The sequence below is a fragment of the Equus przewalskii genome, chromosome 3 (assembly GCF_037783145.1).
Source record: "Equus przewalskii isolate Varuska chromosome 3, EquPr2, whole genome shotgun sequence".
NCBI classification, from domain to species: domain Eukaryota; kingdom Metazoa; phylum Chordata; class Mammalia; order Perissodactyla; family Equidae; genus Equus; species Equus przewalskii.
Window position 1 is genome coordinate 34,768,287 of NC_091833.1, and position 20,916 is coordinate 34,789,202.

Consider the following 20,916-nt stretch of genomic DNA (forward strand, 5'->3'; position numbering starts at 1 on the left):
GGGGTGCTAAAAATAGCTGGGGGCGGGGGCGAGGGGCGAAATTTGTAACTGCAGCCAGCCCGGTGCCTGGGGCGACCCGGGGCTGGGCGGAGGGGGCGGAGGGGGCGGCGGAGCGCGGGCCGAGCGAGGGCTTGCCTGGAGAGGGCTCGGCCGGCCCGGCGGCGGACCTGGGAAGCGGGTGGAGGGTGCTCTCCTCCTTCCACACCCCGCCCCGGAGGGGCAGAGCGCTGCGCGCGGCGGCGGCGGCTCGGTGCCCGGCGGGCGGGCGGCCCGTCTGCGCGGCCCGGGCGGGCCTGCGGTCAGGGATGAGGACTGCGCCTCCGCGCCGCAGAGCGCCGGGGCTGCGCGCGGGCCGGGCGCCGGCCGCCGCTGCCGTTCCGGGAGCTCGATTGCATCCGCCAGCGCGGCGAGCGGAGCGGGGCCCTCGGAGCCGGAGGTGAGTGTAGACGCGCCGCGCGCCGCGGCTCCCGGCGCAGGGCCACCGGTTCAGGCGCTTCCGGAGGGACTAGGGGCTCGGTCCCTCGGGGTCACCTGGCTGCCCGCGCCCCGCCGCGTCCTCGGCCCGGTCCCCTCCCCGGCGCCTCCGGCGACGCACCGCGGCGAGGCCGGACGCACCCTCCCGGCCCTCGCTGCGCCGCGCCGCCCTGCCCGGCTCCCCCGACCTCGCCGGCAGGGCCCGGGACGTGCAGCGCCGCAAACGCCAGGGCGCGCCGGGGGCTCGGCGGGGGCCGCGGCGGTCCGGCCCGGCCCAGCCCTGCCCAGCGCCGTTTGCAGAGTTTGGGCCAGCTCCTCGGGGCACTTTGCAAAGTGCAGCCCAACTGCCCAGAGCTGCATGCCCCCCAGGGCCGCCGGGCGGGGGGTTCCGAGGAGCGAGGGCCGGACTCCGGGGAGGGGGGCGCAAGGAGGGGGCTGTGGGGGCGCGGGGTGCGGGCCGGGGGCGCCCGCGGTAACGGGCCTGCTCATTCATTGCCGATCGGAGCAGTTGGTCCCGGAGCCCGGCCGCCGCCTCCTCCGGGCCGCCCCCGGGCGTGCTGGTCCCCGGCACTCGGCACCTCGCGAGCGGGCCGGGCGGCGGCGGAGGTGGCGTGCGGGGCGGGGTGGGGTCTTTCGGGCAGGCCGGGGGGCTCCGTGCGCGGCGCTCCTGCCGGGGAGGCCACGCGGCGCCCCCACCCGGCCCGCGCCCCTGGCGGGCTCGGCGCGCCGAGGGAGTTGGACTGGAGGGACCCGTGGGGACGCGGCGCCGCGCGGCGGTGGCCGGAAGGGAAGGCCAGCCGGGCTCGCAGGGACTTCCCGCGGCACCCAGACCCTGCCCCTGCACCCTCGGCCCGGGCGGCAACCGGTTCGAGTGACAGGCCCGGGGCACAGCCAGGCTGTGGGGGGCTGTGCTGCCCAGTCGCCTCCTGCGCCCTGTCGGCAGCTTAGGCCGTTAACTCCTTCGGCCCGGTGCTTGAGCAGACACTGGTACTATGTAGGGACTGTGCCACGTGTTACTGCGCTTAATCCTCCTATCATGAGATAGGTGGTACCCTGTGCTTCAGATGAAGAAACTGAGGGTCAGAGAGGTCAGGTAACTGGGCCAATGCTGCACAGCTAGTGAGCTGCAGTAAGATAGACTCGAGTCCGTGTCTGCCCGTTGGTTGAAGGAGTGTGTGTTGACCCCTCTCTGTGCCCAGCACTGTCCCAGACACCTCCCCCCACCCCCAGACCCAGCAAAGCCCCTGCCTTCCTGATAGAAATAAGATAAACGAGTAAAATGTCGGCTTGCTAGGAGACACAGAGGGTTGGGACCCGGGTCCCTTACAGTTTTTGGAAGGGCGGCCAGGGAGGTCTCTAAGAAGGCGGCCTGGGAGGGTGTGCCCTGTGTGCCATGTGCCCAGCCTGGCAGGTCCTGGAGCCCCCTGGGCAGAGCTGGCCGGGAGCCTCACCTGTGAGTGGGAAGAGGGAGGGGGTGTTTGAGGCAAGTAGGAAGGGCAGGTGTTTGGAGGGAGACCTCCAGTGACTCGGCCTGGGAAGCACAGCCGAAGGGCATGCGGCCCGTGTGCCTGGACCCCAGGCAGGCCACAGCTCCAGGCAGTGTGGAAGCCAGCAAGTCTCAGGATTTGAGAGTCAAAGAGAGCTTAGAGGTCATGAACTTCAACCCCCTCATCACTGCTTCAGTCCCCACCAGATCCTGCCTCCAGGTTACTGAGTCTGCTTAAATACCCCCAGCGACGGGGAACTCACTCTCTGTCACAGCAGCCCATTGCGCGATGCTACCCCAGAACACACTGGAGAGTTATAGAAAGCTCTGCTGCAGGTTGATGGAAAACCCTCCTACCTGTGGTTCCTGTCGCCTCTGGTCCTGTCCCCCTAGGGCAACACACAATCCCTCAGGTGGCCTCTTACACACGGCTGCTTTTGCAGAATGTTAATGGAGATTATCTCCCCTTTCAGCCGAATCTTTTCAGGTCCTGCGCCTTTTCTGACTTGACGTTCCAGGTCAGGCGCCTTCCTGCCCCGCTCCCCGGGAGAAGGCCAGGGGTCTCTGCCCCGTCCTCACATTTGCTGAACACCAGGGTGGCCTGGAGGCAGACTGCTTTCACCTCCTTTCTTCTGGAGGCTTGCCACCGTTGATGGTGCCAAGGACGCATGTGCTTCTTGACAGCAGTTCGCTCCGTGGATCCCTCGGGAGCCCTGAGGCCAAGCCCCACCCCCACCCTCCTCCTGGTTTTGACTCTTACCAAGAATTCCTTGACCCATCCGCTTCCTCATCTAGAACCAGGGGCTGAGAGCGGGGCCAGGCAGCCTAGTGGTTCAGAGCACAGGTCCAGAAACAGCTGCTCGCAGCCGTGTGGGCAGGTCGCCGACGTCCCTGAGCTCGACTTTGCTCCCAGGGAAACGGGAGCCCTCACGAGGGTCGGCGGGACAGGCTGGGTACGGAGCATCTGCGGCCCGGGCCTGGCACCCTTCTCCTGTCCTCCCCGGAGAGCACCCGGCCCCGCCCGCCGGCCCCCCGGCGTGGTGCCTTGTCCTAGACCTGGGCAGCAGGGAAGAGCTGGCAGAGGGTGGGCGGCCACTTCCCTGCCGGCTGCAGACAGAGCTGCAGGGCTGCGTCGGCAGCCAGCCACAGCCCGCCTGGCCTGCTCTCCCACAACAGTCCTCGTGGTCCGTCCACAGGACACCGGCTCTCCTTTCCCACCCCAAGCCCATGACCTCCTGCCCTGGACCCCCAGCATCCTGTCCCCCTTCTCTACCCATCAGCCACTGCCCTGTCACGCCACGTGGTCCCACCTCCCCATCAGAACACCCCTGCCTCTGCTCTGCCCTTGACCCTTCCAGTGTCCTGCCTGTCATCATCTGTGTGTGTTCCCACTAGGCTGTCCCCCTGTTCAGAGCCCCATCCCCACTGAGCTGGGGACAGCAGCGCTGAGCATGGCAACCTCGTTCTCTGCTGCAGTTGGCTTGTTCCATATCAGGGGCTGAACTGAGCTTGTTGGAAGGTCGAGGGTAGAGGGTGGGGAGTGGAAGGTAGGGGTGAGCTCTGTGAGAGGGTTTTGCAGGTGCCCAGGACTTGGTTCTTTGGCCTCTCCCCTGCTAGTTTATCCACACCATTTGCCTTGGTGGCCGTGGCTGGGGTGGCAGATGCTGTCTTTGGGGACTGATTGCAATCTTGCACTTAAATCTCACCATGAAGTCAGCAAAAAGCCCACCATTTCCCTAGGTGGAAGGAGAGATGGGCCTGTACAGTTGAGCAGGTTGTTCACTGCACAAGGACACCCAGCCCATACGCTGCTCACCAGGCTCAGTACATCCTGGGGCTGTGTTCACACCCAAAGGTACCCAAAGCATGAGTGGTGGCCCCACTTTAGACATGTGGGCTGTACTTGGACCATGGTCCCTGCTCCTGAGGACTCCCCATGCATCCCCATCATGTGTGCACACTGGCAGCTGCCTCCAGAGGCCAGAGAGCGGGGTGTCTGTGGTTTCTGGTGTGGGTGGGACTCCCTCCTCCCTCATCAGTGTTGTCAGGCACCCAGGTCCCCTCAGCTTTCTTCTGGGTCAGCATCGCTCCTGTGGATCCCTCCCCCACCCCCACCCCAGCCCCAAGCGCCAAACCAGCTTTGGGGAGGGGTGGGAAGCAGGGCGGGGGCCAGCGGGACCCACCCCAGAGGTGCCGGGGGACGTGGGCCCAGCTGTGGTTAGCACTGCAAGTTCCTGCCTCCAGATGTTCTGGGGCCGCAGCCCTGCCTCCTTGCACAGAGGGCCTGCGGGCGCGTCAGCCGCCACCAACCAGAAAGTGAGGTCAGCGACAGCCGGCAGGGGTTGGGGGCTGCAACCCAGCGTCAAACTCTGGGTGTCCTGCTCATCACCCAGCCCTCGATGGGGACTGACGGGGCTTCTGAGAAGCACACCCTTGTTTAGACAGGGCTGGCTGTCGGGGGAGGGTCCCAAATAGAAGCCCCATTTACAGCAGGGGCGGGGGGGGGGGGGGGGGGGATGGCGGCGAGAAGGCGGGGCTGGTCCAACAACACAGTGGGAGGGAGGACGCTTACCTGCCACAGCTGCCCACGCTGTCCCAGGCCCCTCCTGGGTAGGGTGGGCCAGCCCAGTGAGTGACAAGACAGGATCTTGGGGGCCCTCACAGCCCTGGTCAGCTCTCACGCGGCTTTGAGCCCCGAACAAGGCAGTGATCCCTGAGGGCCCCGGCCGGGGGACACAGAGGGCCAGGGGAGGCCAGGGCTCGGCTACCCCACCTGGACCCCCAGACGGCAGCAGTGAGGGAGGGAGGCTGTGTGTGTGTGACACAGAGGGGACAGGGGAGGGCAGGGGAGTGCGGCTATGGACACACATGGATGAGATGGGGACCTGTGCACGCAGCTGGAGCCACAGCAGCCCCCGTGCCCTCGTCAGCCCCTCCTCCCGGCTGGGTGGGAGCCAGCGGCAGGACGGGGGACATTCCGTCCCCTGGCCGCCTGCTGCCAGCCTCCATCCTGACTCCACTGCTTGCAGGGCCTTCGTCCAGCCGGCGGCCGAACAGAATGCACATTCATGAGCAGCCGCCGCCTGCAGAATGTGACCGTTGCATTTTCCACATTCCTCCAGGGCTGCCGGGCCAAGGTGGCCGTGTGTAAACAGGGCCTGCCCCTCCGGGCCGCGTGGCCGGCCGGGCGCTGCCTCTGGGGACGCTGCAGCACGGGGCTTCTCTGGCAAGGGGCAGGGTGGCGGCGGACGCAGCAGGGCCAGGGCTAGTCCGGGTGGGGTCGCCAAGACCGTGGCTGGACGGGGCGAGGACCCCAGGACCAGGTCCCGGTGCTGGGGGAAGGATCCCTCGGTAGAGGCTGCGGCTCCAGTGCTGGGGGGCATTCCGGGTCTGCCGTCGGCCCTGCGCACCATGACCTTCAGGTTCAGCGCCATTCACGTGACACACACTTCACCCTTTAAAGGATGCGGGTCAGTGGTTTTTAGCACATTCACCGGGTTGTGCAGCCGTCACTGCTGTGTGGTGTGGAACGGCGTCATCACCCCAGAAATACGCCCTGTTGTTCGTCCCTCCCCATGCCCCCTGGCGCCCCGGCGGCCACGAGTCTGCTTTCTGTCTCCGTGGATTCGCCTGTTCAGGACACGTCGCGTGAATGAAATTGTGCCGTGTTTTTCTTTCTGTCACCACCTCTCTTCATTTGTAACGTTTTCAAGGTCCATCCACGTGTGGCCTGTCGTGGGACTTCCTTCCTGTGGCTGGTTGGGTTCTGTTGTGTGGACAGACCACATGCTGTTTCTCCATCACTTGTGGACATCTGGGTTATCCCCACCCTCGGGCAGCATGAGTGGATGCGTTTTGGTGTGGCTGTGTGTCTTTGCCGCTTGGGGAAGTGTCTGGGAGTGGAGCTGTGGGTCACGCAGTCGCTCTGACCTTCTGAGGAGCTGCCAGGCGGCTCCCCAGGGTGGGTGCACCATCTCCCCTCCTGCTGGGGTGCAGAGGGGCGGGGACCTCTCACCCCTCTCTGTGGACGAGAAAAGCAGGACAGGGAGGCGAAGACGCAGCTCAGGGTAACACAGCCAGGACGGGGGTCACCCTCTGCCCAGGCGCTGGAGCTCCGAGCACACAGATGGGGAAATCGAGGCAGAGAGGGCAGTTCTGCCTCCAAGGCCATGTCTTCAAGGGACGGTCCTGTCCTGCAGGAGCCTCCATCCTTACGCCCTGCCCCTCCCTGAGGCTTCTCCTGGGCACTGAGCGCACCGGGCCCTGCGCCCACTCTCCACGCACGGGACCCTCTGTCTTCCTCATGGTGACCCTTGAATGAAGGTGGGGCCTGTCCCCTCAGGGGGACCCCGCCACATGGTCCCAAATGTGCAGTGTTCATCTTTCTGCCGGCTGTCCCCAAAGGGACCCACGGCCTTTCCCAGGATGGCCGCACGCCGCAGAGAGGGAATAAGCATGCCACTGGGGACACTGGCTCCGAATGGACCCTAATCCCAGGAGGCCGGGCGGCACTCACCGAGGTCGAGAGATCTGTGGATTTCGCTCGGGTCTGTCCAGAGCAGCCCATGGGTCCTGGAACACGTCCTGTAGTTAATCCCCCCGTTCTGCCAGGACGCACGATCAGCACAGATATTCCTAGCAGCCCGCAGAGTCCACACTTCTTACCACAGAGAGGGGGAGACACTCACCCCAAACCCACCCAGTGGGAACCCTCAGAGGGCAGGGGTCTCGGGTCAGGCTGCCCCCCCATGGGGGCTCACGAGTGCCACGCACCTTCTCCGGCTCCAGCAGGCGGGGCACTACCCTGGGCGCTCCTGGGGCTCCGCCGAGTCCGGCTTGCCTGGACATGGCCACTCGGCAGGGGGTGCTAGGGGCTCAGTCTCCCTGGGGCTGCTGGGCTGCTCCTCAGCTGTAACCCACGCTCCAATTTCGAGGAGACAGTGTCCTCCCGGGGCAGCCACAGCGCTGAGCTCCCAGGCGGTGTGCACCCTCGGTGTTCCGCGCACACATCTCCCAGTCACTCGTGGAGGGTTGCCTGGGCCAGGCTGTGCTCCGGGCATCAGGGCCTCTGTGACCGGCCAACCTCGCTTCCAGCACAGGAGCTGACGGTCTGGCTGGGCGGCCAGGGAGGGGGGCGGTCGCTGCCTACACAGCGACGACGGTAGGAAAGGTGCAGAGACTCACGCAGGTGCCCAGGAGGGGCCTCTGGACGAGACAGGCTGGGGCGGGAGGAGAGGGTGTTCCAGGGCCTCATGTCGCAGGGGGCTGATCCTAGAAAGAGGAGAGCAGGCCCTGGGGGGCCCAGCAGCCCCTCCTTTTGGGAGAAGAGTGTGAGATGCAGCCGTCATCACACAGCCCTGGGAGGCAGAGCCTGGGTCCCAGCCCGCCAGGGTCCTCACTGCAAGAGGGACCCAGGGAGAGCAGCTGAGGGAGGATGACCCTTCACAGGGTCTGCAGGGGCAAGAGGGGTCCCGCCCCCAAGACCATGCCACCTCCCAGTCAACTGTCCGGCTGGGCCGTAGAACGATGGAGGGGCTGGCAGGGCCGTCCTCAGTGGCACTGGGCAGGTGGCGGAGTGGCTGCCACTGCTGTGCGTCCCCCAAGAAGCAGGGCTGCTGTTGCCGTTTCTCAGGCGAGGAGACTGAGGCACAGAGAGGAGAAGGGACCGGCCCTCTTGTCAGCAGCCCACGGGCCTGGGCACGGCCAGGGGGCAGGCAGGCCGTGAGTGGTACCCGCTGACCACCTGCCAGCCAGCGAGAGTCCATTGAAAGGGCCGGAGCTGCAGCCGCATGGCCGGATCCGGTGGGCTGTCTTCACGAGTGAGAAAGCCAGAGACCAAAGCCGCCTCTTGTCCCAGCATCTGGTGGAGTGTGGCCGTCGGAACAGGCGTGTGTGTGTGTGTGTGTGTGTGCGAACAAGCCTGCATTTGTGCACATGCTCAGACACCTGTGTGTGCATGTGCTCTCATGCGACTATGTGCATATTCATGTGTGTGCACACATGCCTGTGGATGTGTGCACGTGAGTGTGCTGTGCATGTGTGTGCACATGTGAGTGTGTGTGTGAGAATGCCATTGTGTCTGTGAGTATGTGCATGTATATAATATAAAATGATACGAGCCACAGATGCAAGGCTCACACAGAATTTTCAGTGTTCTAGTAGCTACATTTGAAAACATAAAAAGAAACAAATGAAATTAGTTTCACTGAATGCAGCATGTCCAGAACACCATTTCAACACGGAACCAGCGAGAACCAGCGAGATAGTTCAGATGCTGGACGTCCGGCGAGTCTCAGTTCCGACTGGCTGTGTGCAGGCGCTCAGCAGCCATGTGTGCTCATGGCCACAGTCACCGTTTGTCTCTGAGGGCCTCCCAGCCATGGAATCCCTGCCGCCCACCCCTCACATGGCAGCCCTCCCCCGTCCAAGCCCCCCTCACCCTTCTTGCCCACCTCCTCCAGGAAGCCTCTCCAGACTGCTCATCCTTCTCTGAGCCCGTTTCCCAAAATAGGGTCTGTGGCTGAGGATCAGACACTCTGGGGGGCAGTTAAACCGCAGTCTCCCCACCCCCAGGTCTGCTGAATCAGAACCGCAGGGACAGTCCTGGGATCTGCATTTTAACCAGCGCCCTGGTGACTTTACCCCCAGTGAAGTCTGAGACCCTCTTAAGCCCTCACCTTTTTCTCCCAACGTGCCCTGCTCTGGGCACATGAGACTGCAGCTGTCCCCAAGTGCACCACTCTCTTGCTCACCGCTACACTGTTGCATATGGATTTTCTGTCTTTGGGATGTTTGTAAAACTCCTATTCATCCTTCAAAACCTACCTCTAGAGTTGCCCTGCCTTTCCTCTGAGAAGGCTTCCCTCCCAAGGCAGCATGAATCCCCTCCCCTCCAGTGCTACTTCTTAAATCCACCCTGTGTGTTTTGGCCCCATGTCTCAAGTCCCTGGGGTCCTGGGACCTGATGAGAATCAAGACTGCCACCTCCTCTCCAAGCTCCCAGAGCCCAGCCAGGCCCCAACACAGAGCAGGCTCGGGTGTGGATGTGGAATGAATCCGGGCATGCGTGGGTGGGTCGGTCTCTGCAATCTCGGTAAACATCTGGCCACAGGACCTGGCAGGAAGCTGACCTCGAGGGTACCGCTCGGCTGGCAGCCGTGCCCCGTCTATAAATACATTCTAAACGCGGAGCAGCCACAGGCATTCCTGCCACCCGCCCCGGAGGGCCCTCCCAGCGGAAGAAAGGCAGCCGGCAGCGCGCGCCTGGCCGCGGCGGGCGCTCCGGTGAGGGGAGCGTGACCGCTCCGGGGTCAGCTCAGGGCCTGCGGAATCCGATGGTTATCTGAGCGCGCTCCCCGGCCGCCCAGCGCCCGGGCTGCTTTTAGCTCCGGGAAAGGCTCCCCGGCTGCTTTTCTTGGATGTCTAGGCTGTGTTTATGCCGGGCTGCTGCCTGGGGAATAATTAGAGTCTCCCAGGGCCCCGGGGGCCTGCCTGCCTTGGGCGGAAGGTGCAGGGTCTGTGCGCCCAGCCCTGGGCCCTCCTGTGCTGCGGTGCCCCAAGCCTGTTGAGTTTAAGAGCGAAGCTGGACCTTCCCCGGGCAGCTATGGGCCGAGCCCCGCAGGACCCAGGACACCCGGTCATGCCAGGCACAGGGAGCGGTCAGGGGAGGTCAGCCAGGTGGCTATGGGGCTTCATCAGGACGTTTCACCACCTCAAGCTTCAGTCTCCCCACCTGTCCCCAGGCATCAAGTCATGCCTTCTGGGTGGCCAGCATCTGGTCCAGAAGTGCTTTGCAAACCATGGGCCAGGCCTGGTGTCCCGTGGCTGGTGTTATTCTGACAGAAAGTGGAGTGGACGCCGCTTCACTGCCCCTGGCACCCAGCGCCTCGGGCTTGTGCCTTCAGGAAGATTGTCCCGAAGTGTAGGGTAGCAACGGGGCCTCAGAAAAAGGGCTCACCGGCCACACCAGTGCCATTGGGAGAAATGGGATGCGAGCCTCAGGGGTCGTTTCAGATTTTCCAGTGGTCACAGGAGGAAAAGAAACAGGTGACCAAACTTTCATGATATATTTTTTCTTTTTTTGCTGACGAAGATTGTCCCTGAGCTAACATATGTGCCAATCTTCCTCTATTTTGTATGTGAGACACCACCACAGCATGGCTTGATGAGCAGTGCATAGGATCCAAATCCTGGGCTGCCCAGCCAGAGCTTGTGAACTTAACCACTAGGCCACGGGTCCTCATGATATATTTTATTTATCCCAATGTAACCAAAATGCTTTCATCTCAACACGTAGTCTGCATTTGTAAACATTATCAGTGTGATGTTGCATGTTCTCAGGACTCAGTCTTGACAGCTGGTGTGATCCCACACATGGAGCACTGCAGTCACTTGTGGAGCACTATGAGCACTCAGGGCAGCGTGCAGGGTGTGAGGATGCGGGAGCAGGTGCAGGGGGCAGCTCGCGCTCCTGGTCCTAGCCCCCTCAGGTGGTGTCGGCGTCTCCTCTGCTGGGCCATGAGCTCCTCCAACTGGCTGTGCCTGGTCATTTCATAGCCCCAGAGGTCAGGAAATGAGCAAATGTTCAGTGAGTGAGTGGACAAGAAACTCTGTGTCTGCAGGAGCTCGGGGCTCAGGGCCTCCCAGCACCGTGGTACATGTGTGGTCTCCATCCTCGTGGTCCCACAGCCATCCGTGCCCATCCCAGGGCACCCAAAACTCTCAACCTGCCCTGCATCCCCTCCCTTCCACCCCCTGCCTGCTCCCTAGACAACGACTTTGCTACGCCTTGTCCCCTCTGACGGCTTTGCCTGCATCAGCCTCTCCACCCTGGGATCTGGGCTTCACCACCACACCATGGTCTGGGCAGCCTTAGGCTGGCTCAGGGGTCCCCCCAGTAGTGAATCAGCCCTGAGACCCCTCTACTGGGGGAAAACTCTGTAGGCAGGGCCTCAGGAAGTTGTGGCAAGGAGAAAGTTTCTGCTGTGACCACAGACAGCCAGTTAGGAAGCTCTGGAGGGAGTGGGTGTACATACATAAAATACACGCATGTGTGGTTGTATGTATGTTGTATATACACAGATGTTATTGCATATATACATATATAATATCAAACATGTAATGTGTTTTGTGTATAATAGCATATAAATTGCATACTTGGGTCACTGGGATCAGGTGCCATTCCTGGGCACCACGTAGTGGGCACTGTGCTGGGGCTCCGCCCAGGTTGTTGGTGTTGATCTCACAGCCCCTCGAGGTGGATAATGCTGTAACATCGTAATTCCCATGTGAGGCTCCGAGGCTGCGCCCCCAGCAAAGGGATGGGACGGAGCCCGGTGTGCACGTCTCAAGTCTGCATCCCACTTTGGGTCGTCCTGCAGCCCTGTGATAGCTGTGGTCCATGCACGGTACCCCCAGTGCCAGGGGGTCGTTCATCAGGCCTGCTGTGCAGCCCCCACCAATCAAGAGTTCAGACTGCCCTGTGCCCCCTCTAGACACTTTTCCCTGAAGGTCACGACCCCGGGCTGTCCCAGGTGGACTCTGGAGCCTCCTCCCAGGCTGGTCGTCCGTCTGTACCACGTGCTCACAGTGACTGCAGGGCTGAGGGTCAGGTAGGTCACCCGCAGGGACACCACCATGCGTCCGCTCGTTTCTGGTTCTTGTCTTGCACCCCACTCTCGTCCTTCTTCCCGTACCCCCACTTCTGTACCCCCACTTTGAGCTTGGCCATCAAGATGTATTTTACGTATTCTTGAGCTTTGGGTCTCTTGAGTGCAAGGGACAGAAACACAACTCCTACAACACAGAAGAGATTTATGGGCCTGAGGGACTGAAAAGTCCATGGAATAACAGGCTTCAGGCAGAGCTGGATCCAGGTCCCCAGATAGTGCCTCCAAGGTTGGCCTCCCTTCGTCTCTTGGCTCTGCCCTCCTCTGCGTTGGCCTCGCTCAGGACACCCTCCTGAAGGGCAGCTAAGAGGCCACCCCACCAGCCTGGCCAGGTCCTGGGGGAGCCTCGGATCAGTGGATCTGTGCCCACTGCTCATCCAGTCTCCCTGGCCGGGGCACGTGGTGCCCTGGGGCAGGTCTGGGTCCCATGCCCACTTTTGGGACCAGCCCCTCCTGGGGCTCACGGCCTCTCTCCGTCTAAGCCATTCTCCATCCCGTTATCTTGTGGGTCTGCCAGGCCCTCTCCCGGCTGTTGGGGAGCAGAGTGAAGAAGGAGGGAGATTGGGCTGGTGAATTTCAGGGGCTCGGGGGGCTGGAAGAGCAGGGCTGTGCGTCCTCCTGGGTTAGTAATCTCTGCCCAACACATAGCCATGAGTCCAGATGTTTACACAGGTGTTCTGCGCGTATGTGTGAGACGGACAGGTGGATAGGTGGGTAGATAGACAGACTGATTGATTGAGTCTCCTCTAGGATTTCATTTGGACACTTGAAGCAAGCTTTCAGTGACTATAAAAGTTGGAAACCTCCAACCTAGGAGGACCTCAGACCCCTTCTGTCCCAGACGTTCTGGCATCTGGGACTCTGGGAGTGACAGTCGAGAGAGGAACCTGGTCCTCGCTCCCCAGCCTCCCATTTGGGGTGCAGACACCTGGGTAGTATGGCTCCCAGACCCTGGGGCACAGGTCAGCAGTGCCTCCATCCCTTTCTGGAGCTGAGCGTGGGACACGGTGTTGCTCCTGTCAGCCCAGTAGGGCAAGGCCTCCCTCAGCCCCCAGACACAGCCGGGTCAGAGAAAACAAAACAGAAGCCTCAGGAAGCTCTTTCTGTCAGCAAATAGAGAAAAGGCCGGAGGAAGAGATTCCTCTCCCTCCTTGGATGGGGCCTTTGATGCTTGCCTCCAGCCGTGGAGTCGGAAGGGCCCCTCACAGTGACTGGTGGGGGGCAAGGGGGTGCTGTGTCCTCCAGCCTCCCTTCTTGCTGTGCGTCCCTCTGCTCAGGACACGGACGTACAGGCTTGGTGAGTCGTAGACGGTGGGTGCCAGCACCCCGAGGAAGGGAGACGTGAGTGTCAAGGATGTATTGGATCTGGATCATCCGTGGGACCCTGGAGAACCTAGGATGGGACCTGTGACAGATGGTGAGGTCAGGGTCAAGTGGCCTTCCCGCAGGGGACAGGCATCTTCATGGCTCCAGGACGGAGCAGGTGGTGACGACGCTGTAGCACTTCCCGTGCTGGAAGCACGACCGGCCCTGTCTCCTCCAACCCCCCCACCACCACGAGGGGTCTTCTCCACCCCCGTTTCACAGGTAGGAGAGCCGAAGCTGCAAGACGCTGACTGCTCAGCTGTCCACAGCTGTGTGACAGGCAGCCCCAGAGCAGGGGCTTCAGACCACAGTGAGCTCCCATGTGTCACGACGCTGTGGGTTTTCCGCTGTGCTCCTGCGGCTCTTGCCTGGGCCACTCTGGGGGCTGCATTCAGTGGGCAGTTGGTGGGCGGCAGCCGGCCCCAGCCAGCTTTGCTCGTGTGGCTGGAGGTTGGCAGTGAGGACAGAAGCCAGCTGGGTCATTCTGAGAGCTCCCGAGCCCTCTCTCCTAGGTGTCCCCTCCACAGGGCTCTGCCCAGGGCCCCCCAAGGTCACCTGAGGAGGGCCAGGCCATGCCCATGGGCTAGCAGGAGCACATGGAGCCCCCAGGGCAGGGCAGCCAGGAGGTGGAGGCCACACTCCAGGCCCCTCCATTGACTTCGGGATGACATGAGCATAGTGGGCCCCTGGCCCACCAAGCTGTGTGACTGCAGGCAAGTCTCCACACCTCTCTGGACCTCAATTCCTCAGTGAGGAGGTGGGGATTACGTCATCATGCCCGCTCGTGGGTTAGTGTGAGAATCAGCTGGGGTGATGGAGGTCGTGTGTTGGGGTGAAAGGAAACGGGGTCGACGTGACCTGCGCACCGTCAGCACCTGCTGTCTTGGCCATCACTGGGGAGCATGGAGCCATCAGCCCTCATGGCGGGAGGGGGTGGGCACCAGTGCAAGAGCCTGACCTCTGGGGTCGTGCACCCGAGTCCCAGTTCTACCCCAGCCCACAGTGTGACCTTTGAACCTCAGCATCCTTGCAGCCCCACCGGGTGAGAGAGCTGAGCAAAGTCTGCCAGGCAAACTCCCGCCAGCACCACAGCTTCCGCTGGGTCCACAGCTCGAAGCCTCTGCTGCAAAATCAGCCAGCAGGGACCACGGTAACGTTCCTCAGATGGGGAAACTGAGGCCCAGCCTGCTGGCAGAGGGGCCTACACTCAGGCCTTCAGGGCGATTTCTGCTGCCCCCAGGAGCATTTCCCCCGGCAGGCGAGGGCGCAGGGCCAGGCCAGGAGGAGCATGGGCCGGAGGCCGCAGTGGTTCTTGGAAGCACCGTGCTGTGCCTGCTCTCTGGAATCTCCAAGCCCAGCGGCCTCCTTGGAGCCAGGGCCCAGCCTCTCGGGATCAGCCCGCCTCTCAGCTGTGAAAACAGCAGCGGTGAGAGGAGGGCTCAGCTGGCGCGGCTGCCGGTCAGCTGGGGGCCGCGGTTCAGGGGCCCAAGCAGAGACTGAGAGCAATCTGGGCTCTCACACCAGCTCCATCTGTGCCTCTTGGCATCTCGGTAAACGGGCAGAGTTGGCCCTGCTCTCGAGGTGTGCAGGCGTGTCTTCAAGGACCCCAGCCCAGCTGGCCCAAGGAAGGCGGCCAGGGATGGGACCTAGGATGGGACGGGGCCCAGAGACAGGAGGCCTGTTTTTGCCTCTGGGGGTGGAGAGGCGTCCACTCTAGGGCAGGGACAAGCCGTGTCCTGAGTCAAGCCTGGCTCTCCAACCCCAGCCTCTTGCCAGCTCATTGGGCCCATTGGCTCAAGCAGAAAGAGGGGCCCAGATCGCAGATGGCTGTGTAAGGTTCCTCCCTCCACAGACCCCAGAGCTTCCAGGCATGAGCCTGGGGGAAGGGAGGCTTGTCCCTTCTCCTAGCCTCAGGACAGAGCTGTCGGTAACAGCTGTCAATGACAGCGCTGTGGGCACCTGTGCCATCCAGCTCAAGTCGTGTCATGTTCTTCCTTGGGGGGATCACGTGGTGGGGCAGTGGGGGCAGTTGCTTACCCCACAACTTTGCAGCACCATCAGCCCTGCAGCGAGTCAGGGGCTAGAGGGCGGCACTCAGGGCCCCAGACCAAAATTCTAGTCCTGGCGATGGGTGGATGGATGGATGGTCAATGGATTGTGGCTGGTGGATGGTTGGGTGGATGGATAGTGGATGGATGGTGGATGAGTGGATGGTAGATGATGAATGGATAGGTGGATTGGTCGATGGATGGATGGTGGGTGGGTGATGAATGGTGGATGAATGGATGGGTGAATGGATGAATGGATGATGGATGGATGGATGGGTGGATGGATGGATGGTGATGGGTGGGTAGATGGGTGGGTGGATGGATGGATGGATGGGTGGATGGATGGATGATGGATGGGCGGGTGCTTGGAGGGATGATGGTTGGGTGGATGGAAGGATGGATGATGGATGGGTGGATGGATGGATGGTGGATGGGTGGGTAGATGGGTGGATGGATGGATGATGGGCAATGGCTTGTGGCAGGTGGATGGATGGTGGTTGGTTGGATGGATGGATGGTATATGGTAGATGGTGGATAGTGGATGAATGGTGGATGGGTGGGTGGACGGGTGGATGGGTGGACAGGTGGCTGGATGGATGGATGATGGATGGGTGGGTGAGTGGATGGATGGATAATGGGTGGGTGGGTGGATGATGGATGGATAGATATTTGGGTGGATGGATGGATGGTGGATGGGTGTGTGGATGGATGGATGATAGATGGGTGGGTGGGTCGGTGGATGGACGGGTAGATGGATGAATTTCTACATTTATCAGGCATTATCCTAAGCAGCTGACGTGAGGGTGAATCTGTTAAACTAGGCCCTGTCTTCTGGGAGCTTCCCATCCAGCACAGGAGGCCAATTAACCCAGGTGATCAAGTGGACTGAGTACTCTGGGCACCGTGAGCAGACGCTACAATGTGGCAGGATGCTGAATGCACAAGAGTGTGATGGGGGTGGCAGGAGGCGAGGAGAAGACAGTCTGGGGACACTGGGGTGGGGAGAGGATACTATGTAGGCGTGTCCCATTTGAAGGGTCCCATGGAGACGGACATTTGATCCCAGTGGAGCCTCAGCCTCCCCTCTGTGAAGAGGGACATACCCTGGCCCCTGGTTGCAGCTCTGAGTCCTCCACAGTCAACGTGGGTCCATCCCTGGGCCCCCAGACCTCCACCACTACCTGCTTTCTCAGAGCCCTCACGGGGCGGCCAGCTCTTGTCAAAAGCTGGGGGTAGACAGGGACCAGGCCCCCACGTCTGCCTCTGGGCATCGCTGCTCCCATTCTTGGGTCTTTTTTCCCAAGCGGCCCATCTCCCATTCGTCTCCCTCACCCAGTTTATTTTCCTGGTGGGGAACAAGCTGGGCAGGGCGGCCGGGGCTAAACCAGGGTCACACGGCCAGTCAAGCTTTCCCTGAGATCTGCTGATTCTCTTCTGCCCAGCCCTCGAGGCACAGAAAGACCCCATGAAAAGGCCAGCTCACTCGGAAGATAAAGCCGTAAATGCCGACATGCAGCCGCACATACCAGAGTTCAGATATGTGGGCGATAGGTCAGCACGCTCTCCACGTTCACAGGGTCCAGACCCTGGGAGGGGGAGGGCCGGGGGGAACCAAGGGGCCTCCGAGCTGCCCGTCAAAGGCGGAGGCCGGGGGACGGCGGGTGAGGGTCGGGGTGGGTGGCCCAGCGGCGCCCCCAGAGCGAGGGCAGGGGCCCGCGGTTTCACCCCATTTTCTTGTAGCTGAGCTTCCACCTGCTGACTTATCATCTGCATCGAGGACCTTTTCTGTTTTGCAGTTTTTGTAAGATAACTTGAATTATTTTACTCCCTTTTTATACTCAGAAATGCCCACTCTGGTGTGGACAATACACTCTGGTCAGCTCGGGGCCGGGAAGGGACCGCCCACGGCCCACACCTCCGGGGCCGCGGCACGCCGCCCTCCGGAAGCCTCCCCTCCGCGGAGCTGGCCGTGCGGTCAGGCCGCACAGCTCGCCTGCAATTCTGGGACCTGTAGAAAGACAGCTGGAATTTTTGTCGTGGCAGGTGTTTTGTAGGATAACTGCTCTTACATTTTGATGGTGGCCCTGTTTAAACAAACCCAAAAGTTGCGAGAAAGGCCTCTCAAACCCATGCCGTCGTCAAGAGCTGCAGCGGCCACTAACTCCAGGTCTTCTGCCCTTGTCTGTCCCTGCCCCCACGCTTACTCTTGCTGCATCTTTAGAGCAAATCCCAGATGCCAGCTCGTGTCGCCTAGGAAGGCTTCAAGGAAAGCCACCGGCCTGCAGTGTGGATGACGGGGTCCGCAGTGGGCGCTCAGGGAGCGTTTTCGTGAGCGACTGCTGTGAAGGAGTTGCTCGCCTTTTCAATTTAGACTGGGGCGGATGGAGCGAGGGCTTCCCTCTTGCGTATCCCTCTTCAGTCTCGTCGTTCGGCCCTCTGGGCGGGGAGGGAAGGGGCGGCCGCTGCAGCCAAGTGCTGGAAGCTGTGGGTCCCCCCAGCGCGGACATCGTCCGTACCCAGCTCTCATGGGAAGACCAGGAGGCCTTGGAACAGTTCGGACGTCCCTAGTGGCTGCTCCACGGCTCACGTAGGCCTGAAGTACATGCCCAGCGGGAGCGTGTGCTCACGGCGGCCGGTTCATTGCTTCCGAGCTGGCCGCGTTGGCTGCAGACGGGAGCTGCAGGAAGGAGACGCAGACCCTGGGAGAGGCGAGTCCAGGCGGCCATGTGAGGAGGAAGGAAAGGAGCAGGTCACAGGGTGCATCGGGGCCTCAGGACAGCCAGCAGCTGACCCAGGACAAAGCTGATGCCCGGTGGGGTCACCTGTGAACCCCCATGTGAGGTTGTATTGGTTGGGACGCTTTTTAGCCACAGGGGAACAGAACTCAACTCAAAATAGGTTACGCAAAAAGGAGACTAGTGATTCATGTAACCAGGCTGTGTAGGGTGTGCTTCAGGCATAGCTGGATCCAAGTGCTCAAACAGTGGCATCAGGATTGAATCTAACAGAACAGGGGAGGGTCAGCCTCACTGGAATCACATGAACAGAGGGGATGATAGGGGAGGGTGGTTCCTGAGAGCAAATTCAGGGTGCTGTTGCCAGGAACAGGAGGATGGGTGCTGGGCAGGCAAGAAACATGTTCACACAGAGGAAACATTTGTAGCTGCAAGGATGGTCCAGGGGTAGAGGGCTAAGCAAGAAGACTTGAGCCCTGAACCTTGGGGCACAGGCACGTGCAGGAGGGGGATTGCACACTGGCAGACTCTGGGTCAGATCCACGAGCACGTGTGTTTGGTTTGGCCACAGCTGTTTTGAAAATCACAGAAGTACACAATACCTAAGCTTCTGTTGGAAACCCTCTGGGCCTGTGATGCCACCAGGAAACAGATGGGTGGGGCTAAGTGGTTACTGCCCCCTTGGAATGGGGCATGAATCCCCGGTTGACCGCAGTCCCCAGCACTCCATATTGCCCACCTCCAGCTCTGCCTCCTCACTGGTGTTGTCACCCAGCCCCTTTGGGCATTCACATCTGCACCTTGGGACCTGGAGGGGACTGTGGCAGCAGGGCAGAGGGTACGGGGGCCTGCGGGCTCTGTGGGTGCCTGGAGGCCCCAGGAAATGCAGGCAAGGTCTGGAGTCTCCAGGCCATCAAGGCCAGCCCCTCTCAGCGACTCCATTGGGGCCACAGTGTCCTTCCTGGTCATCTCCCGCCCAGCCCAGCCTTGCCCGGCCCGCCCCGCCCCGCGGCCCAAGCCAGAACCGTCTTCCAGCCCCGCAGCTCTGGGCCCCGGAAGCACAGAACGCCCTGCAGTTCAGCAAGTCAGGATGGCCTGTGCGTCCCTGCCCCTGCCCCCAACACACACACACGTCGTCGGATGTCTTGGCAGCTGGCGAGCGCTAACACGGCTGAATTGCTCTTGGGGACTTTGAAGAAACTAATTAAAAGCAGCTGAGCTGTGAAACGCTGGAGGTGGCAGGAGCCAGGGACAACTTTCCACGGGGCTCGGCAGCAAGCGGCCAGAGCCGCCCCCACAGCCAGTGTCCAGCCAGAGGTGGGACCGGCCGGGACACTGCCCCGCCATGGGCGCAGGGCTGAGTGTGGGTCTGGGGCGGGAATGCGGTTGTGTTCAGGGTGGCCAGAGGGGTACAGGCAGAGGCCGCCCACCTGGGTGCTCACCGTCGCTTGCTCTGGCCCTCAGTTTACCCGGCTATCAGAGGGTGCCCTGCAGGCCGGGCTGCCGGCCGCCCGGTGCTCCGCAGAGGAGAGCGCCGTTCTTCAGGGCGTCCCTTCTAGGACCCTTTTCATTATAAAGCGATTCCTGCCCCACGCCAGACTCAGACTCCAACAGCTGGCTAAGACGTGACGAGGCTCACGCCCTCCACCCCTCCGTGGGCACGGACCCCAGCATGGAGGTGGCCTCTGGTGGCTTTGCACAGAGACGGGGCGCACCACGAGTGCTGCTGGTGTCTCCATTCCTCCATTAGGGTGACACGGGGTGGCATCCGCAGGGCCCACTGGCTCCCCTCACTCTGCAGGCTGAGCGGCCATGACCTACTGGGTCCTAGCAAGGGCATTTCGGGGAGCCAAGCTGCTTTTCTTTTATTTCCTACAGTCTTTTTCTTACATAAAAATTAACGTAAACACATTATTTTGGGGAGGAAAAAAAGCATCAGGATGCGCTTTCTGTTGGAGGCAGCGCATCTATTAGTTGGCTCAACTGTAGCTCTGTCCCCATCCAGCCCATCCGTGCGCGGCCACCTCAAGACCCCGGGTGTGCAGTGTGTGCTGGGAGCGGGGACAGCAGGCCAGGGGCAGTGGTCCTTCCACAGCAGGAGGGCATGCGGCTCCCTCTGTTGCGTGTGATGCCAAGGAAGGACGGAGGCCGAGGGGGGACGCGGGGTGGCCAGCGATGCCCTGTTCCCATTGCTGTTCCTCTCCGCAGTATTGCTGGTCGTGCATTAATTCTGTGCCATGGTCAATCATCATTTTTATTCTGGTCTCACCAGCTGCCTGGCGCTGAGCGGGGCACGTCACATCCATTATCTTATGTAATCTTCATATCAACCCTGTGCACTGGGTGCATCATCATCCCCATTGTATGCAAGGGGAAACTGAGGCACGGACAGAGGTTAAGTCATTTGGCCACAGGGCTGGATTCCAAGCTTGCACCTAAAATTCTACTTAGGTTTTAAGAAGGTTCCCAGGCCTTCCAAGCCCCACCCATGGACCCCGGATTTACAAGAAACCCGGAGATGGTGATGCCCCAGGCCCTGTAGCCCCCGGCTGTTACTGTCCCTGAGTTGTCAGAGCCCCTGAGGCCTCTGAGCCTTGGAACCCATCAGGAATAAGAGAGAAGCAACACCGTGTGCACATACACAGCCGCGCCTGCATGTGGATGCCCGTGCACGGGCCTGAGCATGTGCATGAGCACCAGTCTCTCACGCGTGTGTGCACATACCCACAATGCACACATGCCTACATACACATGCATGCACACTCACACAGAGCCCCCACACACATGCATGCATGAGCTCCTGCCTCCGCAGAGCCTGCCTGGGCAGGAACCGTGGGGCAGGCACCATCTGCTGACAGTCGAGGGAGGGGAGGCCCACAGACTGAGAGGCGGTCCCCAGCTGCCTCTCCACGACCCCAGGGCCTCTGAGGAGCAGCTGGGCTGAGGCAGAGCCCAGGGTGCAGGAGGCAGACGGTGTCATGTGCATCTGATGGGGAAATGGAGTCCCAGAGAGAGTTTTTCATAGCATTGCTTTTTACGTATCTAAATTCTGACCTTATTTCTAGGCCTGTCCAGGCTTCCTCAGGGCGATGGGAGAAGCGGATTCCTATAAAATAGCAATAATGGAATAACAGTAGCTC

At 61.4% G+C, this 20,916-nt stretch overlaps 1 protein-coding gene across 1 annotated transcript in view; it reads left to right on the forward strand.

Annotated features, from left to right (window-relative positions):
- The first annotated feature begins 202 nt into the window (after window positions 1-202).
- Window positions 203-20,916, forward strand: part of ZNF469 (zinc finger protein 469) — a 53,392-nt gene continuing 32,678 nt past the window's right edge. The window contains exon 1 of the mRNA XM_070612492.1: window positions 203-436. The gene's annotated coding sequence lies outside the window, so the exon portion shown is untranslated. The remainder of the gene's footprint in view (window positions 437-20,916) is intronic.